Source organism: Schistocerca piceifrons, chromosome 3, assembly GCF_021461385.2.
Source record: "Schistocerca piceifrons isolate TAMUIC-IGC-003096 chromosome 3, iqSchPice1.1, whole genome shotgun sequence".
NCBI lineage: Eukaryota > Metazoa > Arthropoda > Insecta > Orthoptera > Acrididae > Schistocerca > Schistocerca piceifrons.
In genome coordinates this window covers 380442021-380462070 of record NC_060140.1, presented here as the reverse complement: position 1 = coordinate 380462070, position 20050 = coordinate 380442021, and the positions used below count along the sequence as shown (strand labels likewise).

General features: G+C 46.7%; 1 pseudogene; it reads right to left on the bottom strand.

Moving 5' to 3' along the window:
- Positions 1-2826: 2826 nt before the first annotated feature.
- Positions 2827-2944, bottom strand: LOC124790708 (annotated as a pseudogene).
- Between the last annotated feature and the right edge of the window lie 17106 nt (positions 2945-20050).

Sequence of the window (20050 nt, the reverse complement as noted above, 5' to 3'; positions counted from 1 at the left end):
GCTACATTCAGTTTTCTCATCTGTTCCGTTGTAAGTTCATGCATGCCTGACGTCCGAACAGTAGTTTCGTGACCATAAAGTGACAAAGCAGTTTGTTCTGTGGCTACAGCTGTGTCTTTTTCTAAATTATTTCCGAAAAGTATATCGAAGATTGTCTGTCTTCTTCATTTTGGTATCAGGAATCGGTTTTAGATGTTCCAGTTTTTTCTGTAAAAACATCATACGCGGCTGGTTTTTTACGTGACTGAAATATGAATCACCAGTGGTAGTCATGATGGCAACAAGTTGAGGTTCAGATGACTAGGGCCAAGACTGTGCAAACTCTGCGGTTGCTGGAGGGAACAGTGCAGACGTACGGCCTGCTTGAACTGCGCAGTAGCCTCCACTGATCTTGCAGTTTATCTCTCAGACACGCCGAGTCACATGATAAGGTGTTGAGGCTCTTTAATGTGAATGACGTACAAGATGTCTAGAAACAAAGAAAAGTGACGACGACTCTTACATCTGGAGCCACTGTGTGCTGTAGGTAAACAGCGGCACATAAAAAGGTTTCATTGATTGGTATTAAGGACACGACGTCTTGAGCTTTCGCACTTGAATGACGAGTATTTTCTTAAACTTCATCCTTCAACAATTGTCTGTAACGACTGTCAAATCACTATTGTAATCTTTCTACTGATTTTTTATTTCTAAGCATCACAATTGTGGTTAATCTGTCGGCATTAAGGTGCCCAAGGTTTCTTTTTGCCCAAGGTTGTTTCTTTTCTTTTTTTTTTGCGAACCATTCCCATAATCTTTCTATCGTCTTTTTAGTTCTAAGCGTTACACCGTCAGCAAATATATCGGTATTATTTTGTCCACGTTTTTTTCTTTTATGTTCGCACACCACAGCAATGACCTGTTCCTTAATCCTTTCGTGATTGTTGCGTGACAAGAACGACTGTCGATAAACTTCTTATCAGCTCTAATATCTCTGCCTATCTCGTGGCGTTCATTTCACGAGACATGTTTGGACATAAGTAATATGTTGCCCGACTCTTCTTCGAATCTACGCTATCAGAATAAAAAAAAATAAAAAAAACTTACGCTATCAGAATGTCAACAGCAAATCTCTCCGTGATTTACAACGCCTGTCTTGTGGCGATTGCACTGGATTATATTGCGCTTTTCTTCATTCTTACTGATCAACTCCGCGACTTAATGTGTTATTGTATTGTGTACATAGGTCACTTAACAGTATATATACATGTAGATCAATGCCATGTCCGAGGCAGAGTTCGGGATGCGACCTTCGCTTTACGCTGCAACGGAGGTGGGGAAGACGATGAACACCATGACACCGACTGTCGCTTGGTCTTTCCAGCTCTCTTCTCCTGTAATGGCGCGGATATCCAACAACGCGTGACCACAGTGCTTCGAGCGATTCCACGAGAAGTGGTTGCTGCCTGTTTCCAACAGCTTTGTAGCTGATGTCAGAAGTGTGTTGTAACTCGTGGTGATAACTTTGAAGGTCAGTAAAGGTATTTTTTTGGTAATTCTTGTTTCCCTTAATTTCTGAGACCATTCGCCGAACTTCTCAAACACGCCTTGCGACAGCGGTCCGTGGACTGACAGTTATCAATACTACAGTCAACTCTACAGCAGTGAGCACAGTTCTTCAGTCTGTGGCTGCACGAGTGAGTAAATTAGTTTCAGTCGTTTCCCCCACCTTTTGAGAAAGTCTTTGTTATTTCTTTTTTCGTAGTGTTGGCTCATACCCTTCCTGTCTTGCCTTATTCAGTTTCCCGTAATTTGCCGCTTCTGCCTTTATACTCACGGAGCATATCCGGTTTGTCGTCGGCAGCAGGTACGGTCATCCTGTGAAAATGCGCCCTTACCTGACTGGAATGTTTTCTGCAGCCGGTCAGTCCGCAAACCTGTCCATGTGAGCATGCTCTCAGGCAACTGGATAGTATCCTGTGTTAAACATAGCTTATAATTTTCTAGTAGCCTTACCATTTTCGAGACTATTAAATTTCATGATCACTTTGCTGAGAAATATGGAAATTGATACATGTAAATATATAAAAGCGTTTAAATTCCTTTTTAGGGGGTGACGGGTCGCCCCCCCCCCCTCCTCTATGCCCCACTCACTCCTAGAATATCATCCTGGGTCCTGTCACTTTCATCTACATACATACTCCGGAAACCACCGTACGGTGCGTGGCGTAGGGTAACCTGTGCCACTAATATTCATTTCTTTCCTTTCCCACTCTCAGACAGAGCGAGGGAAAAACGACTGTGCATGCCTCCGTATGAGGCAAGCCATAACTTCTTGTGCCGTATCTTCGTGGTCCATCCGCGAAATGTTTGTTGGCAGCAGTAGAATCTTTGTTCAGTCAGCTTCAAATGCCATTTCTCTAAATTTTTCTCAATAGTGTTGCTAAAAAAAGAAGAAAAAAAACTTTGCCTTTTCTCCAGGAATTCCCATTTGAGTGTTGTTCGAACCTACTGATAACAAATCTAGCAGCCCGCCTCTGAATTGCTTCGATGTCTTCCTTTAATCTAAAATAGAGCAATACTCAAGAATAGGTCGCATTGGCGTCCGAAATGCTGTCTGCCTTGCAGGTGAACTAAACTCCGTCCGAACAGGCCTTGGAAGCCCCAACGGTACCGACCGGCTGCCGTGCCCTCCTCAACCCTCAGGCGCCACTGGATGCGGATACGTAGGGATATGTGACCAGCAAACCGCTCTCCCGGCCGTATGTCAGTTTACGAGACCGGAGCCGCTACTTCTCAATCAAATATCTCCTCAGTTTGCCTCACAAGGGCTGAGTGCACCCCACTTGCCAACAGCGCTCGGCAGACCGGATGGTCACCCATCCAAGTGCTAGCCCAGCCCGACAGCGCTTAACTTTGGTGATCTGACGGGAACTGGTGTTATCACTGCGGCAAGGCCGTTGGCACAGATGAACCACACTTTCATAAAATTCTCCCAATAAACCGAAGTCGACCATTCGTTCTCCCTACCAAAATCCTCAAATTATCGTTCCGTTTCATATCGCTTTGCAACGTTACGCCCAGATATTTAAACGACGTGACTGTGTCAAGCAGGACATTAATAACTCTGTGTCCGAAGACTACGGGTTTGTTTCTTCCATTCATCCGCACAAACTTACGTTTTTCGACATTTAGAGCCAGCTGACATTCATCACACTAATTAGAAATTTTGTGTAAAACATCTTGTATCATGCTATAGTCACTCATCTTCAACACCTTACCGTGCACACAGCATCATCAGCAAGCAACCGCACTTTGCTACCCACCCTGTCCCCCAGGTCTTTTATGTATATAGAGAGCAACAGTGGTCCTATCACACTTCCCTGGGGACTCCCTTTTTTCTGATGAACAATCGTTGTCGAGGACAGTGTACTGGGTTCTATTACTTAAGAAGTCTCTGAGCCACTCACATGTCAGAGAAACAATTCCGTACCGTTGTATGTCGGTTAGCGGTCTACAGTGGAGTACCGTGTCAAATGCTTTTCGGAAATATAGATATCCCCTTCGCAGCATATCATGTGAAAAAATGGCAAGCTGAGTTATATACCAGAGATGTTTTCTAAAACCGTGCTGATTCGTGGAGAAGAGCTTTCCGGTCTCTAGGAAATTTACTATATTCGAACTCAGAGCATGTTCTAGAGCTATGCAGCAAACCGAGTTTAAGGATATACCTTGAACGTCCCCTACTTACTTTACTTTTTCGTGTCCGGAGATTTGTTTTAAAGCCTTTCAGTGCAATGTCGGGCCAAGTCCAATGTTTCTCTCTTCTCAAGCCATAGTTCGTCAAGGGTACACCTTGTGGGGCAGATGGAACACTGTAGAAGGTGTTCCATATCCTGAACTTCACCACAGTCGCATTTGTTGTCTCCTTCGTCCTTGAAGCCCCATTTGACTAGGTTTGCTTTAACTGGTGCTACGCCTGTTCTGATACAGTTCAGTGTTCTCCATATCTTCCAGCTTGATGTACTGCCGCTGAGTATTTCTCGTGAGGCAGGGTAGTCCTTCGGAGGCTCGTTCAATTCACTAGTGAGAAATCTCTTGCGGGATTTAAGTCTGCTACGTCCACATGAAGAACCATGCAGCGTGCGGCGCTCGTCGAAAATCTGTTTAAATTTTTCTGTATGTTCGTGCGCAATTCCCCTAAACAGGTAACGCAGAACCTGATGTTTTTCTTGCTGATACGAACCATTCACTATTCTGTGGACCGCCCTCGACACCATTCTTTTCGTTAAAACACGAAAAAAGGAGGACAGAATTTCGCAGTGCCACGTGCCGCTCGACTCTGCAACCTGCGGCCACGAATTCTGCGCCCTGCACGTGCTCGTAGCTCGTACCTCGCATTCGGCGACAGCGCGGAAATTGGGCGCGGCTCCGGCTGCAGAAATCGCGTAACGCGGTTGCCGCCGCCGCTGGCGTTGCCGTCTGCGGAACATTCCTTTATTGTTTTAAGGGCGGGACTTCGTTAGGCGGCACGTGAGCCGCTGCCGAGATTCGTCGTCTCCTCTCCGCCGGGCGCCGCTTCTCTGTTTGCTCAGTTCTCCAGCGGCGCATGGCGCGTGGCGCATGCGCGCCGAATTCTGCGAAAGCGCTGCCGCCGCCTGCTGTTTACTTAGCGCCAAAGTAAACTCGGCGCGCATTTATCGCAGAGTACAGAATACATGCCGCCGTTTCCGCGCAGGTCACGGCACAGGTTACAGGCTTACTCGCGGGGCTCATCCGTTGAACGCAACGGCTCCATTCAGTGCCTAACTAGACGTTTTACATGCCATCCCCGATAAGCCAGTACATGTGGAGTTGACATCTACATCTACATCTACATAATTACTCTGCAATTCACATTTAAGTGCTTGGCAGAGGGTTCAGCGAACCACAATCATGCTATCTCCCTACCATTCCACTCCCGAACAGCGCGCGGGAAAAACGAACACGTAAACCTTTCTGTTCGAGCTCTGATTTCTCATATTTTATTTTGATGATCATTCCTACCTATGTAGGTTGGGCTCAACAAAATATTTTCGCATTCGGAAGAGAAAGTTGGTGACTGAAATCTCGTAAATAGATCTCGCCGCGACGAAAAACGTCTTTGCTTTAATGATTTCCATCCCAACTCGCGTATCGTATCTGCCAGACTCTCTCCCCTATTACGTGATAATACAAAACGAGCTGCCCTTGTTTGCACCCTTTCGATGTCCTCCGTCAATCCCACCTGGTAAGGATCCCACACCGCGCAGCAATATTCTAACAGAAGGCGAACGAGTGTAGTGTAAGCTGTCTCTTTAGTGGACTTGTTGCATCTTCCAAGTGTCCTGCCAATGAAACGCAACCTTTGGCTCGCCTTCCCCACAATATTATCTATGTGGTCTTTCCAAATGAAGTTGTTCGTAATTTTAACATCCAGGTACTTAGTTGAATTGACAGCCTTGAGAATTGTACAATTTATCGAGTAATCGAATTCCAGCGGATTTCTTTTGGAACTCATGTGGATCACCTCGCACTTTTCGTTATTTAGCGTCAACTGCCACCTGCCACACCATACAGCAATCTTTTCTAAATCGCTTTGCAACTGATACTGGTCTTCGGATGACCTTACTAGACGATAAACTACAGCATAATTTGCGAACAACCTACGAGAACTGCTCAGATTGTCACCCATGTCATTTGTATACACTCCTGGAAATGGAAAAAAGAACACATTGACACCGGTGTGTCAGACCCACCATACTTGCTCCGGACACTGCGAGAGGGCTGTGCAAGCAATGATCACACGCACGGCACAGCGGACACACCAGGAACCGCGGTGTTGGCCGTCGAATGGCGCTAGCTGCGCAGCATTTGTGCACCGCCGCCGTCAGTGTCAGCCAGTTTGCCGTGGCATACGGAGCTCCATCGCAGTCTTTAACACTGGTAGCATGCCGCGACAGCGTGGACGTGAACCGTATGTGCAGTTGACGGACTTTGAGCGAGGGCGTATAGTGGGCATGCGGGAGGCCGGGTGGACGTACCGCCGAATTGCTCAACACGTGGGGCGTGAGGTCTCCACAGTACATCGATGTTGTCGCCAGTGGTTGGCGGAAGGTGCACGTGCCCGTCGACCTGGGACCGGATCGCAGCGACGCACGGATGCACGCCAAGACCGTAGGATCCTACGCAGTGCCGTAGGGGACCGCACCGCCCAGCAAATTAGGGACACTGTTGCTCCTGGGGTATCGGCGAGGACCATTCGCAACCGTCTCCATGAAGCTGGGCTACGGTCCCGCACACCATTAGGCAGTCTTCCGCTCACGCCCCAACATCGTGCAGCCCGCCTCCAGTGGTGTCGCGACAGGCGTGAATGGAGGGACGAATGGAGACGTGTCGTCTTCAGCGATGAGAGTCGCTTCTGCCTTGGTGCCAATGATGGTCGTATGCGTGTTTGGCGCCGTGCAGGTGAGCGCCACAATCAGGACTGCATACGACCGAGGCACACAGGGCCAACACCTGGCATCATGGTGTGGGGAGCGATCTCCTACACTGGCCGTACACCACTGGTGATCGTCGAGGGGACACTGAATAGTGCACGGTACATCCAAACCGTCATCGAACCCATCGTTCTACCATTCCTAGACCGGCAAGGGAACTTGCTGTTCCAACAGGACAATGCACGTCCGCATGTATCCCGTGCCACCCAACGTGCTCTAGAAGGTGTAAGTCAACTACCCTGGCCACCAAGATCTCCGGATCTGTGCCCCATTGAGCATGTTTGGGACTGGATGAAGCGTCGTCTCACGCGGTCTGCACGTCCAGCACGAACGCTGGTCCAACTGAGGCGCCAGGTGGAAATGGCATGGCAAGCCGTTCCACAGGACTACATCCAGCATCTCTACGATCGTCTCCATGGGAGAATAGCAGCCTGCATTGCTGCGAAAGGTGGATATACACTGTACTAGTGCCGACATTGTGCATGCTCTGTTGCCTGTGTCTATGTGCCTGTGGTTCTGTCAGTGTGATCATGTGATGTATCTGACCCCAGGAATGTGTCAATAAAGTTTCCCCTTCCTGAGACAATGAATTCACGGTGTTCTTATTTCAATTTCCAGGAGTGTAGATCAGGAACAGCAGAGGTCCCAGGACGCTTCCCCGGGGAACACCCGATATCACTTCAGTTTTACTCGATGATTTGCCGTCTATTACTACGAACTGCGACCTTCCTGACAGTAAATCACGAATCCAGTCGCACGACTGAGAAGATACCCCATAGGCCCGCAGCCTGATTAGAAGTCGCTTGTGAGGAACGGTGTCAAAAGCTTTCCGGAAATCTAGAAATACGGAATCAACTTGAGATCCCCTGTCGATAGCGGCCATTACTTCGTGCGAATAAAGAGCTAGCTGCATTGCACAAGAACGATGTTTTCTGAAACCATGCTGATTACGTATCAATAGATCGTTCCCTTCGAGGTGATTCATAATGTTCGAATACAGTATATGCTCCAAAACCCTACTGCAAACCGACGTCAATGATATAGGTCTGTAGTTCGATGGATTACTCCTACTACCCTTCTTAAACACTGGTGCGACCTGCGCAATTTTCCAATCTGTAGGTACAGATCTATCGGTGAGCGCCAGTGCCGGTGCGAGACAGCTTTCGGGTCCACCTTTTTAATAAAAAGGTAAACCTTTGTGGAATACCAGTCACACATAATCTCCTGGAACACTGACGCAATGGAAACCGAAGATATACGAGGTGCGAATAATAAAGTAATGAGACTGATTTTCTTTGCAAGATGGGACAAGCTTGCAGTCTTGCGTAGGCACAATATCTTTCACCTTGGTCTATAAGGTGCTTCTAGTCCAAGCGGCACATCGATGCAACTGGACAGTCGTGAGTAGCGCTGTAATAAGTTAACACGTGTTTGTGTCTCTCGTCACGGAAATGGAACCGCACAATATACTAACTCCTTGCTGACACCAATGTAATTGTTGATGTGCTAATTTACATCCTTCTTCCTGGTTACGTCTCGAGGTTCCAGCTTAGTTTCAAGTCTTATCGTCTTCTTTACAGCGTCTTCTGTTGACCTATGACTATATTATGCGGTTCCATTTCCGTTCGAATTCGTCAATGTCCCGTCTGCGATTGAAAATGGAGAAAACTGAATTTCATGCTGTTATCATTCATTTTAGTTTGAAGGGTTGAACTGTCGCACAAGTCAGAACAGAAATGCACCATCATTGAAGACCATTTAGTTCTGGATTAATGAATTTAAACTGGCGCGGATGAGCACCGAAGACGAAGTGCGCTTCGGCTGTCGAGTTGAGGTCATCACAGGGGAAACCATTGAGAAAATCTATGATTTGGTAATGCAAGACTGCCGAAAAAAAATTCGCGATATTTTTGAGACTGTAGGGGTCTCAACTGAGCCAGTGCGTATTAGCCTGCATGGAGAATTGGCTATGAAAAAGCTGTGTGTGAGGTGGGTACCGCGATTGCTCAAAGTCGGGGAAAAGCTCATCTTGTACAACATTTCAAGACAATGTCTCGCGATGTTTAATCGCAATTCGTAAGACTTTTTGCACCAAATTGTGACTGTTGATGAAACCTACATCCATCATTACACACCATAATCACAAAATGGCTCTAAGCACTATGGGACTTAACATCTGAGGTCATCAGTCCCCTAACTAACCTAAGGACATCACACACCTCCATGCCCGAGGCAGGATTCGAACATGCGACCGTAGCAGCAGCGCAGTTCCGGGCTGAAGCGCCTAGAACCGCTCGGCCACAGCGGCCGGCACACCAGAATCAAAACGACAGTCGAAACGACGGGCAAAGACTTATCTAAAGTGCACCGAAGGGGGCAAAGGCCATTTTGACAGCTGGTAAGGTGATGGCCAGTATTTTTTTGGGGATTCTCATGGAGTGTTCCTCATAGATTACTTGAAAACGGCAGAAGCATTACTGGACCCTTTTGTGCTTCATTGTTGGATCATTGTAAACTTGCATTGGCTCAAAAAAGACGAAGAAGGTTGGTACGCAAAATGTGCTCTTTGATCAGCATAATGCACTTTCACTCACATAAAGGATATCAATGGTGGAAGTGCATGAATTGGGCTTTGAATTGGTTCCTCATCCACCCTGTTCGCCAGACATACCGAAGAGTGACTCCATCCTGTTCCCTAACTTGAAACTTTGTCTTGCTGCTAAGAAATTTTCATGAAATGAGGAAGTGATAGTTGCAGTCAACGAGTGTTTTACTGAGTATGACAGAACCTCTTTTTCCGATAGAGTAAAAACCGGCGGATCGCTGGACCAAGTGTATATTTTTCGAAGGAGACTATGTTGAGAATTAAGGTGAGTCATTTACGAAGCAAATATTTTTTCTTGGATTTTTACTAGATGTATGAAACCACTATTGTATTACTGTGGATCCACCACAACCACCATACATTGCTTTGAGGAGAAGGAAATGAAGAGTAGTCGCAAGATACAACAAGAGTCAGAAGCCTTTCAGAAGACCGAGCTAGCTGGAAAATTTTTGTAGTGGCTCTCTGCAGCACTTGGAACCAAATGGAAATGATGAAGATTGCACGTTGGGAAGGAACGCTGGTGCTGGGGAAGGCGTCCCAGACGGGCAGTCTGGACGCGAAGACCAGGCAGCGGCTGTGTGGCTGGCGCTCCGGAGGCCGGCGCAGCGCGGCGCGGCGTGCTGGCGGTTTATCTGGCGGCCCCTCCCGCACCGTGCCAGAGTGCAGATCCACGTCCCCGCCTAACAAGGAACACGCATCCCCCGCCACTGTCTGCCCCAGCGATCGCCGATAAATGTAGCCGCCGACCCTCCGCCCCCGAGCCGAGGATTTACTGCGGGGCGTCGCTTCCCACTCGCCGCTTCCCTCCAGGAGCTGCTGGCGTCTCGCCCGGTCGCTGGATTCCGCGACTCGAGTATCGCTGTCGAACACTGCGTTCACTCCAGACGGGCCGCAGGTAAACAGCTACTGCAGGGGAGTAGTGCCGTCAGACTAAGATGCCCGTAGCAAAGGCGCCGGAAAGCTTTATTCTTTGATCTACAGTCAATGTTTGGGCCGCAGAAGTGAGGGGAAGACGCAGCATAAGCGTAGCACATGGACATGGCAAGGGAAGATGAGGATATTCACTAAGATCTTGAGAGGAAGTGGAACTTCGGAAACCAAGCGTTCACTCTACATCTACATATACATACGTACTCCACAAGCCACCGTACGGTGCATGGCGGAGGGTACCACTTGACACTACTGGTCATTTCTTTTCCTGTTCTGCTCACGAACAGAGCGAGGGAAAAACGACTGTCTAAAAGCGTCCGTATGAGCCTTAATTTATCGCAACTTATCTTCGTGGTCCTTACGCAAAATATACGTTGGCGGCAGTACAATCGTTCCGCAAATGGCGTCAGATGCCATTTCTCTATATTGCATGTTGATCGAACCCAGCGGTAACAAATCTAGCGGCATGCCTCTGCATTTGTTAAATGTCTTCCTTTAATCTGACCTGGTAGGGATCCCAGTCACAAGAACAGTACTCAAGAATGGGTCGCACTAGCGTTCTATAAGCCGTCTACTTTATGGATTAGCTACACTTTTCCAAAATTCTCCCAGTAAATCGAAGTCGAGCATTCGCCTTCCCTACGTGACGTGCTCGTTCCATTTCATGCCGCTTTGCACTGTTAAGCCTAGGTATTTACCCCGTGTCACTGTGCCAAGCAGCACCCTACTAATGCTGTACACCCTGCCCGTCAGATCATTTGCGAACATAGAGAACAGGAGCATTCCTGTCGCATTTCCCTGGAGCACTCCCGACGATACCCTTGTCTCTGACGAAAATTCGCCGGCGAGGACGACACCGTATTACTTAAGAAGTCTTCGAGCCACTCACGTGCCACGGAACCTAAACCGTATGCGTGGACCTCCATCAACAGTCCGCAGTGGGGTACCGTGTGTAACGCTTCCCGGAAATCTAGCTATATGGAATCTGCCTGTTGCTTTTCACCCAAAAGGACATCATGTGAGGAAAGGGCAAGCTGAAATTCGCCCGATTTATGCTTTCTATATCAGTGCAGATTTGTGGCAGAACCTTTCCTGTCTCAAGGAAATTTGTTATATTCGAATTCAGTATGTGTTCAAGAATTCTGAGATCTCAGGGATACTTTTTTGTAATAGTACAGGCCTGTTCTTTCCCTTTTTTATAGATAGGAGTCACCTGTGCATTTATATTTTTCCTTTCGCTTGAAACGTTACGCTGTGCAAGGGATTCGCAATGCTGGCTAATTAAGGGCCAATGCCAACCTTTCAGTAGCAAACCACACCGAAAAGTTTTGGAAACCATAACCTCAGGAATTTTTTAAAATCGATTTGGGATTCCATCTGGACCTAGCGACCTGCTTGCCAAAGACAACAGAATTAACGAAGCGATACGTAAACGGGAACAGACTCTTCAGTAAACTAGACTCGTATTTGAGGAAATAAGTTCAAAGCCGGCCGCTGTGGCCGACCGGTTCTAGGCGCTTCAGTCCGGAACCGCGCTGCTGCTACGGTCGCAGGTTCGAATCCTGCCTCGGGCATGGAAGTGTGTGCTGTCCTTAGGTTAGTTAAGTTTACGTAGTTCTAAGTATAGGAAACTGATGACCTCAGATGTTAAGTCCCATAGTCCTTAGAACCATTTGAAACATTTTGAACCAGTCCAAATCTCCGTCCGGACACCCAAATTTAGGTGTCCTATGGTTTCCACAAGTCTCTTAAAAGAATTACCGGACGTCATCTATTTTCGATCGTGTAGTCCGTCCGCTATGATCACGTCACTGACACTTTAATCTGCCTTTCACTGGTAAAGTGTCAATGAATCTCAAACCAGTACTTAAACTAGCAATGAATCCAGAAAGTTAGGCCAGATCTCTACTCTTTAGTTCATCGAACTAAGGCAAACGATATTGTCGACTGATTGGTTTTTATTTCCTCTCTAGTAATAAAAACAGGTTACCAGCTGCCTACTGTCAGTTTTTGTCTTTATACCTTAGTGTATTACATTTCGTAAAGTACATCTATACAGTAACGTGCTAAGTAAACGCATAAAGTAATTGCATTTAGTGTGTGGATTCTGAATATACCTGTTCTGTCTACACAGACAATCCATTCATCGTATGTTTCTGTGATGACGCAGGTTTAAAGTAGCAAGGTCGCAGACAATAAAACCACCTGACTTTGAAAAAGAATGGTGAAATTAGTTTCCATTGGAAGCTGTCCCCTGCAGTACGTCTAAAATAAATTAGGAAAATACAAATCTGGATGAGCCAGTCGATATCTAGGTCCGAGTCTTTCCAAAATGAGGGTCATTGTTTTATCGCTGCGTCTTTGTTGTGGTAGTGGCGAGGGATTTTAGTGTCCGTTGTTTATTTTCACGGCCTTGTTAACACACTGGCGAACAAAAGTTTTCGATGCTAGCTCATTACACAAGGTATTTCACAACTGCTATTAGAGGCTTCTAAGGGTTGTAGAAGGGCCTCCTTAGTAGATACAGTTTTGACATGATACCCACGTCCGGAGATGTGCGGTTTCGATATAAAAAAAGTTTGAAGACTGCATTACTAGAAGCCTATAACACGAATTTTGGAGCACCTTTTATTTAAGGGGGGATCAAAAAGTTTCCGTTTTATGGCCCTTCTGCAGCGTATATACAACGTAGCGCAGCTTCGATGCGGGTATGTAATCATCGACATGTAGGAAAGGGATCAGTATGACATTCCTGTCTTCCGACGTGCGGTAAATGCGGAAACGTGAACTACAGCGATGTTATTACGAAATGCATTGAAACAGGAGCATCGTTCTGTTATTCTTTTCTTGACTGCGTCCGCAGCTCGTGGTCGTGCGGTAGCGTTCTCGCTTCCCACGCCCGGGTTCCCGGGTTCGATTCCCGGCGGGTTCAGGGATTTTCTCTGCCTCGTGATGACTGGGTGTTGTGTGATGTCCTTAGGTTAGTTAGGTTTAAGTAGTTCTAAGTTATATGGGGCTGATGACCATAGCTGATAAGTCCCATAGTGCTCAGAGCCATTTGAACCATTTTTTTTTTCTTGACTGCCGAGGGACAAACACTGTTAGACATCCATCCGAGGGTGAACAATATGTATAGGACAGCATGTCTGTCGAAAACTACCATTGTGGGATGGTGTTCCAACGGCTGCTGCTGCTTTGCGATAATCCACGTCCTCATATCGCAAATGTAACGCAGAAGTTACGCTAACCCAAGAGGGAGACACTCGAGCATCCACCTTATAGTCCTGATCGTTCCCATAAAAAAGTCTTCAAGAGTCGACGTTTGCTAATGGACAAGGATGCGCAGTAGGGAGTTACGGCCATCTTCACGCAGCAGGACCAAACGGGTGAATTTTACCATTGTGATCCATCGGTGGAATGATCCCTTATATATGTCCTTAACCTTGCACTTCATTAAACATCTGTACGCTTAATTTTCAAGCAGTGTCTTCACATTGCTTATGTTACATCATATTTTTCAGCCGGCAGTTAGTAGTACTTGTTCAACGTGTGTCGTATCTACAGGGTGTTTCCGTAAGGGCGTGAAAAAATGTAAAAGGACATAGAGAATGTTCCACTGAACAATTTGAGACAGGGAACCTGTGGTCGGAGAAATCAGCTTAAGGAAGTACGGAAGTGAACTTGTCCAGCGCTTTGTTTAGCAGTGCTGTTTTCCAGCATATTCACAACTAACATGCGTACAAGTTTACTCGTAATGTGCTGCTTTACATGTACATTGTTTATTTCCTGCAAGGAAACAAAGCACGACGAGCCTGATCACGAGGAAGTCATGATGGTGGTCTTGTTGCTTTGCTTGTCCATAAGGTGACCTTGTCATATCGTATTTACATTGTACCATGCTATGAATCAACGACAGACCCAATCATTATTTAGTGCTAATCAAAGACGTAGAGTACAATACGATGGTGCAGTATCGGTATAGTGCCGGCCGCAGTGGCCGAGCGGTTATAGGCGCTACAGTCTGGAACCGCGCGACCGCCACGGACGCAAGTTAGAATCCTGCTTCGGGAATGGATGTGTGTGATGTCCTTAGGTTAGTTACATTTAAGTAGTTCTAAGTTCTAGGGAAATGATGACCTCAGAATTCCCATAGTGCTCAGAGCCAGTATCGGTATAGTATTTCCTCGTCGCTGTATTGGAAAGGGAGGTCCAGTTCCATGGCCTGCGACGTTACCTGACCTGATCCACTTGATTATTTCCTATGGGGCCAAAGTCACTAGTTTATGAGACGCCATTCGATACGGAGATGGAATTAGTTGCCAGTATTCCCACTGCCTGTGATGCGATTCGAAACACACCAGGGATATTTGACAGGGTGAGTCAGAATCTTGTTCGCAGTTTTCAGACTTGCATTGACGTTGATGGCCGTCAGTCTAGGCTCATTTTGTAAGATACAGTACAAGCAGTACGTTCATTGTGTCAATGATGGTATTTGCAGTTGACTAATGTAAATAAAAAAGTACGCAGTAATGAGATCTTATTTCTGTTATCTTCTTAAGTTGGCGTTTCCAATCCCGGGTTCCCTATCTCAAATTGTGCAGTGGAGTATGCTCTATGTCCTGTTAAATTTTTGCACACTCTTACGGAAACACCTGCGCTGAATTTTTACTTAGTAGTGTAGTTGTCAGATTTGAGCCATTAGTGTATTGTGACATGGGATGATATAGAGAGGATGAGGAGAAGTGACGGCGTCTTGCAGCCTGCCTGTTTCATTCCAAGAGAATGTTCAGTACCGATCGATGACTTCTGCAGACAGCTTTAGAGACTACAGCTGTTATGTTTTCTAGATCGACAGCAAATGTGAATCCTAAACCATGAACAGAATCTAATTCATCAAAACTAGCCATGATTGTCTTAATTGGAATTCCGCGATCGTTCATTAAATAAAAATATGGCGTTTCAGTCTTTGATCGCTATTCTTTATTTTCAATTACCGGATTCGGGCTAGCTGCCCATCTTCAGATCATATATTGCAGTTACAGAGTAACTTGTCAGTACAGAACCGATTGTTCAATACAGAACCGATTGTTCTGTACTGACAAGTTACTCTGTAACTGCAGTATATGATCTGAAGATGGGCAGCTAGCCCGAAACCGGTAATTCAAAATAAAGAATAGCGATCAAAGACTGAAACGCCATATTTTTATTTACAATTTAATTCATCGTTTACAAGCCAGACCTAATCGTTTTTTTCGCGTCTTTCATGGCGAGAACCTCGAAACTCCACATTCAGCTGGCAAGATTCGCGTCTACGCCGGATGGACGGGTTGCATATTCTGCAGAAACGCAGAGTGTGCTGCCCAGTAGCGCGGCTGGCCGTTGCGGAGCACGCGCTGCAGACCCGGCAGCGGGAGCCCGGCAGCTGGCTGGGCTTCACGCCCGTCCGAGTCGCTCTGGCTACACCTCGGGCGCACCCTTTCACCCCTCCAGCCGCGGTATTTGAGGTTGCAGCTATTAAAAGAGGGGCGCTTCTGCTACCGTTGCACCAACCGCACTTGCTCGCCCTTTTCGCACGCCTAGCTTCTAGAATCTGCTTTCCCACTATCATTAGTTTTGAGTATGTAGAGTAACTCAAAATGAACATCGCTATAACTAATTCGTACATCGATAAGAATTGCAGTGTGTTATGTGCGAAGTCAGTGCAAAACTTATACGTACTGTTTTCCTCCACTGTGATAAACCTTTCGACAAGTGTTTACCTGGACATGCTTTAGGTATAGCTGATGGCACAGCCTGATAAAGGTGCCACCGCCCAGCAGGATGGAGCACACCCTCAATGGGACATGAAGGTTGTTAAGTTTTTAAACCGACATCTTCCAAAACTTTGGATCGGTACTAAATGGTTGGTTCAAATGGCTCTGAGCACTATGGGACTCAACATCTGTGGTTACCAGTCCCCTAGAACTTAGAACTGCTTAAACGTAACTAACCTAAGGACATCACACATATCCATGCCCGAGGCGGGATTCGAACCTGCGACCGTAACGGTCACACGGTTCCAGACTGAAGCGCCTAGAACCGCACGGCCACACCGGCGGGCTGGATCGCTACTACTTGCCCTTACGACGTTTGCTTATCTTGGCCACCTAAATGTGCCGGAATGACATCCATGGATTTATTTTCACGGCTTTATCTGACGGTCCTTGTGTGTGTTCCTCCCATGGCTAAAACAGTTCCAAAACTCTAAATGGGCATTCACAATGCTTCTGTGCGAGTGACTCCGCAAATGTTTCACAATCTGTTCTGATGTGGATTGTGGACTATCGCTTAGGTATTGCCCGTGTGACCGAGAGTAGTCGTATAGGACGCCTATAAAGTGCGTAAAATTCTTTTGTATTCTCTGCAGTTATATATAGCTGTATTTAACAGCTGACAGACTCAATATACGATATGGCTAACGCTACACAGATTCTTTTCAGACACGTTTATCAACCTTTTTGAACACATCTCGTGTGTGCTCAGATACATATCGATTGGCCATTTGGCTAGGTCGTTAAGTCGTCTCGAAGTTCAGAACAGGTGCGGAACCCCAGGGTACTGCTCCGGAAGTGAACAATGGGCTTTGTTACTGTCTGCTGTCCAAACCTCTCCCCCCCCCCCTTCCACACGCCGACTGCCACCCCCCCCCCCCCCGCCCCCCCTCTCCCCTGGGCTGATTTCTTGCGCTGAACCAGCGTTTTGTACCGGGATTGGACAGTACTGTTGTAGAAGATAGCTACAGTTTGTTATTGTCTGCCTCGGTGTCCTTTCCCCCCTCCCGCGCGCGGAAATATTTCGTGTGGTGACCCATGCTACCACGTATGGTACGGTTTTAGTAGAGAAAGTGCTATTTAGAGAAATTTGGCATCTGAATAGGCTTTGAGAACGTGTGTCACGTAGCTGATTTCACAACTGTATTAGGAACAAACTTTTACACAACTTCGACGAAATAGTACACAGGGGAACGGCTGGGTGTCTTTACCCAATGGGCGCCATATTTCGGCAAGCGACCACGTTGCCATCTCATCAGGTGCGAACTACACCGGAGATGATGAAGAATCATCGTTCTATTTTTTTTTTCTTTTACTGGAGGCTGTTTCTCCCTTCTGTCTTTCCTTATACAACCTCCGGTGACTTGTCGGCTCTACTTGTGGGTTTCTTGTTTCTAAACCGTCTTGAGTTTGTTGATAACTGCAGGTATCGTCAGCAAAGGAATGTGTGGAATGCTGCTGAACGTGTCGTAAGCCCATCGAAGTGGGCAGGACCTCACACAAGCACATGAAAAGTACACTTTGTTAAATGTAGCTGGTAATTTACTGATTATTTACCATTTTTGAGACTCTCAGTTGTAATGCTACTTTATTCTTCGAAAGCTGGCTGTAAAATTTGGAAGCTTGTACGTGCAAAATATTTGTTCTGTAAGTTGAAGGTTGACGGGGGGGGGGGGGGGGGGGAGGGGGGGGGGAGGGAGGGGGGCGGAGAAGGAACTCATGATGTGAGCTACAGAGTGACTTTTTGCAGAGTGTGTGCTTGAGCAGGATTCGAACCCGGGATCTCCTGCTTACTTTGCAGTTGCGTTAACCACAGCGTCACCTGGACACGTTGTTTACCACAACTGTGCAGAACTATCTCGGTATGCCCCTCGGTCGACCCACTTTCTCACCATGCGCAACCTATCCACAGTCCCCGTCCAAGCTTCCTACTTTGAAATTCCCACAGTATGTCGTGCGTGCATTCGCAATGAAGGCGGTGGATTCAAAGACCATGGAGGCGACTCTATTACATGAATGCGTAGTGCCTGCACTTCCGATCCTCTCCGAAAGCTCAACACCTCGCATTGATATAAATGTGTTGTTGTTGTGGTCTTCAGTCCTGAGACTGGTTTGAAGCAGCTCTCCATGCTACTCTATCCTGTGCAAGCCTCTTCATCTCCCAGTATTTACTGCAACCTACATCGTTCTGAATCTGCTTAGCGTATTCATCTCTTGGTCTCCCTCTACGATTTTTACCCTCCACGCTGCCCTCCAGTACTAAATTGGTGATGCCTTGATGCCCCAGTCCATGTCCAACCAACCGGTCCCTTCTTTTTGTCAAGTTGTGCCACAAACTCCTCTTCTCCCCAATTCTATTTAATACCTCCTCATTAGTTATGTGATCTACCCATCTAATCTTTAGCATTCTTCTGTAGCACCACATTTCGAAAGCTTCTATTCTCTTCTTGTCCCAACTATTTATCGTCCATGTTTCACTTCCATACATGACTGCACTCCATACAAATACTTTCAGAAACGACTTCCTGACACTTAAATCTATACTCGATGTTAACAAATTTCTCTTCTTCAGAAACGTTTTCCTTGCTATTGCCATTCTACATTTTATATCCTCTCTAGTTCGACCATCATCAGTTATTTTACTCCCCAAATAACAAAACTCCTTTACTACTTTGAGTGTCTCATTTCCTAATCGAATTCCCTCAGCATCACCCGACTTAATTCGACTACATTCCATTATCCTCGTTTTGCTTCTATTGATGTTCATCTTATATTCTCCTTTCAAGACACTGTCCATTCCGTTCAACTGCTCTTCCAAGTCCTTTGCTGTCTCTGACAGAATTACAATGTCATCAGCGAAACTCAAAGTTTTTATTTCTTCTCCATGGATTTTAATACCTATTCCGAATTTTTCTTTTGTTTCCTTTACTGCTTGCTCAATATACAGATTGAATAACATCGATGAGAGGCTACAACCCTGTCTCACTCCCTTCCCAACCACTGCTTCCCTTTCATGCCCCTCGACTCTTATAACTGCCATCTGGTTTCTGTACAAATTGTAAACAGCCTTTCGCTTCCTGTATTTTACACCTGCCACCTTCAGAATTTGAAAGAGAGTGTTCCAGTTAACATTGTCAAAAGCTTTCTCTAAGTCTACAAATGCTAGAAATGTAGGTTTGCCTTTCCTTAATCTTTCTTCCAAGATAAGTCGTAGGGTCAGTATTGCCTCACGTGTTCCAACATTTCTATGGAATCCAAACTGATCTTCCCCGAGGTCGGCTTCTACAAGTTTCTCCATCCGTCTGTAAAGAATTCGAGTTCGTATTTTGCAGCTGTGACTTATTAAACTTATAGTTCGGTAATTTTTACATCTGTCAACACCTGCTTTCTTTGGGATTGGAATTATTATATTCTTCTTGAAGTCTGAGGGTATTTCGCCTGTCTCATACGTCTTGCTCACCAGATGGTAGAGTTTTGTCAGCACTTGCTCTCCCAAGGCTGTCAGTAGCCCTAATGGAATGTTGTCTACTCCCGGGGCCTTGTTTCGACTCAAGTCTTTCAGTGTATAATATATATTTTGGGAAGGGTGGTCCGCAGCTCGTGGTCGTGCGGTAGCGTTCTCGCTTCCCACGCCCGGGTTCCCGGGTTCGATTCCCGGCGGGGTCAGGTATTTTCTCTGCCTGGTGATGACTGGGTGTTGTGTGATGTACTTAGGTTAGTTAGGTTTAAGTAGTTCTAAGTTCTAGGGGACTGATGACCAAAGATGTTAAGTCCCATAGTGCTCAAAGTCATTTGAACCATTTTTTGGGAAGGGGGGTAGGGGTGTCGTGACTGCGGCCTGCCCCCTCCCACTCCCCACCCACTCTTTCCGCACCCTGGGTCTGCGCCTGGTTCAGAAAATGAGATTTGATCTCTTTATTGGGCTCAGAACCGCAAAATCTAAAAGATCCGAATCGCCACAGCTCGCTCCTAAAACTGTTGCGGTCGCAGGTGTTTGTGGGGAACACAGGTGTCGGGGGACGGTCGAAACCCACCGCCACGCCAGCCGGCGAGTTTTTGTGGTGGATGTGCTGACCGCTGTGGCTAGCTAGCTCCCCGCCGCCACGTCTTAATTAGCCACAGAGTGAGAGGTCTCCTTTGACGGGCGGAGCAAAATCCACGCCCGTGGCCGCGGCCGCCGGCCACCGGCCACCAGTAAAGTGACTCCG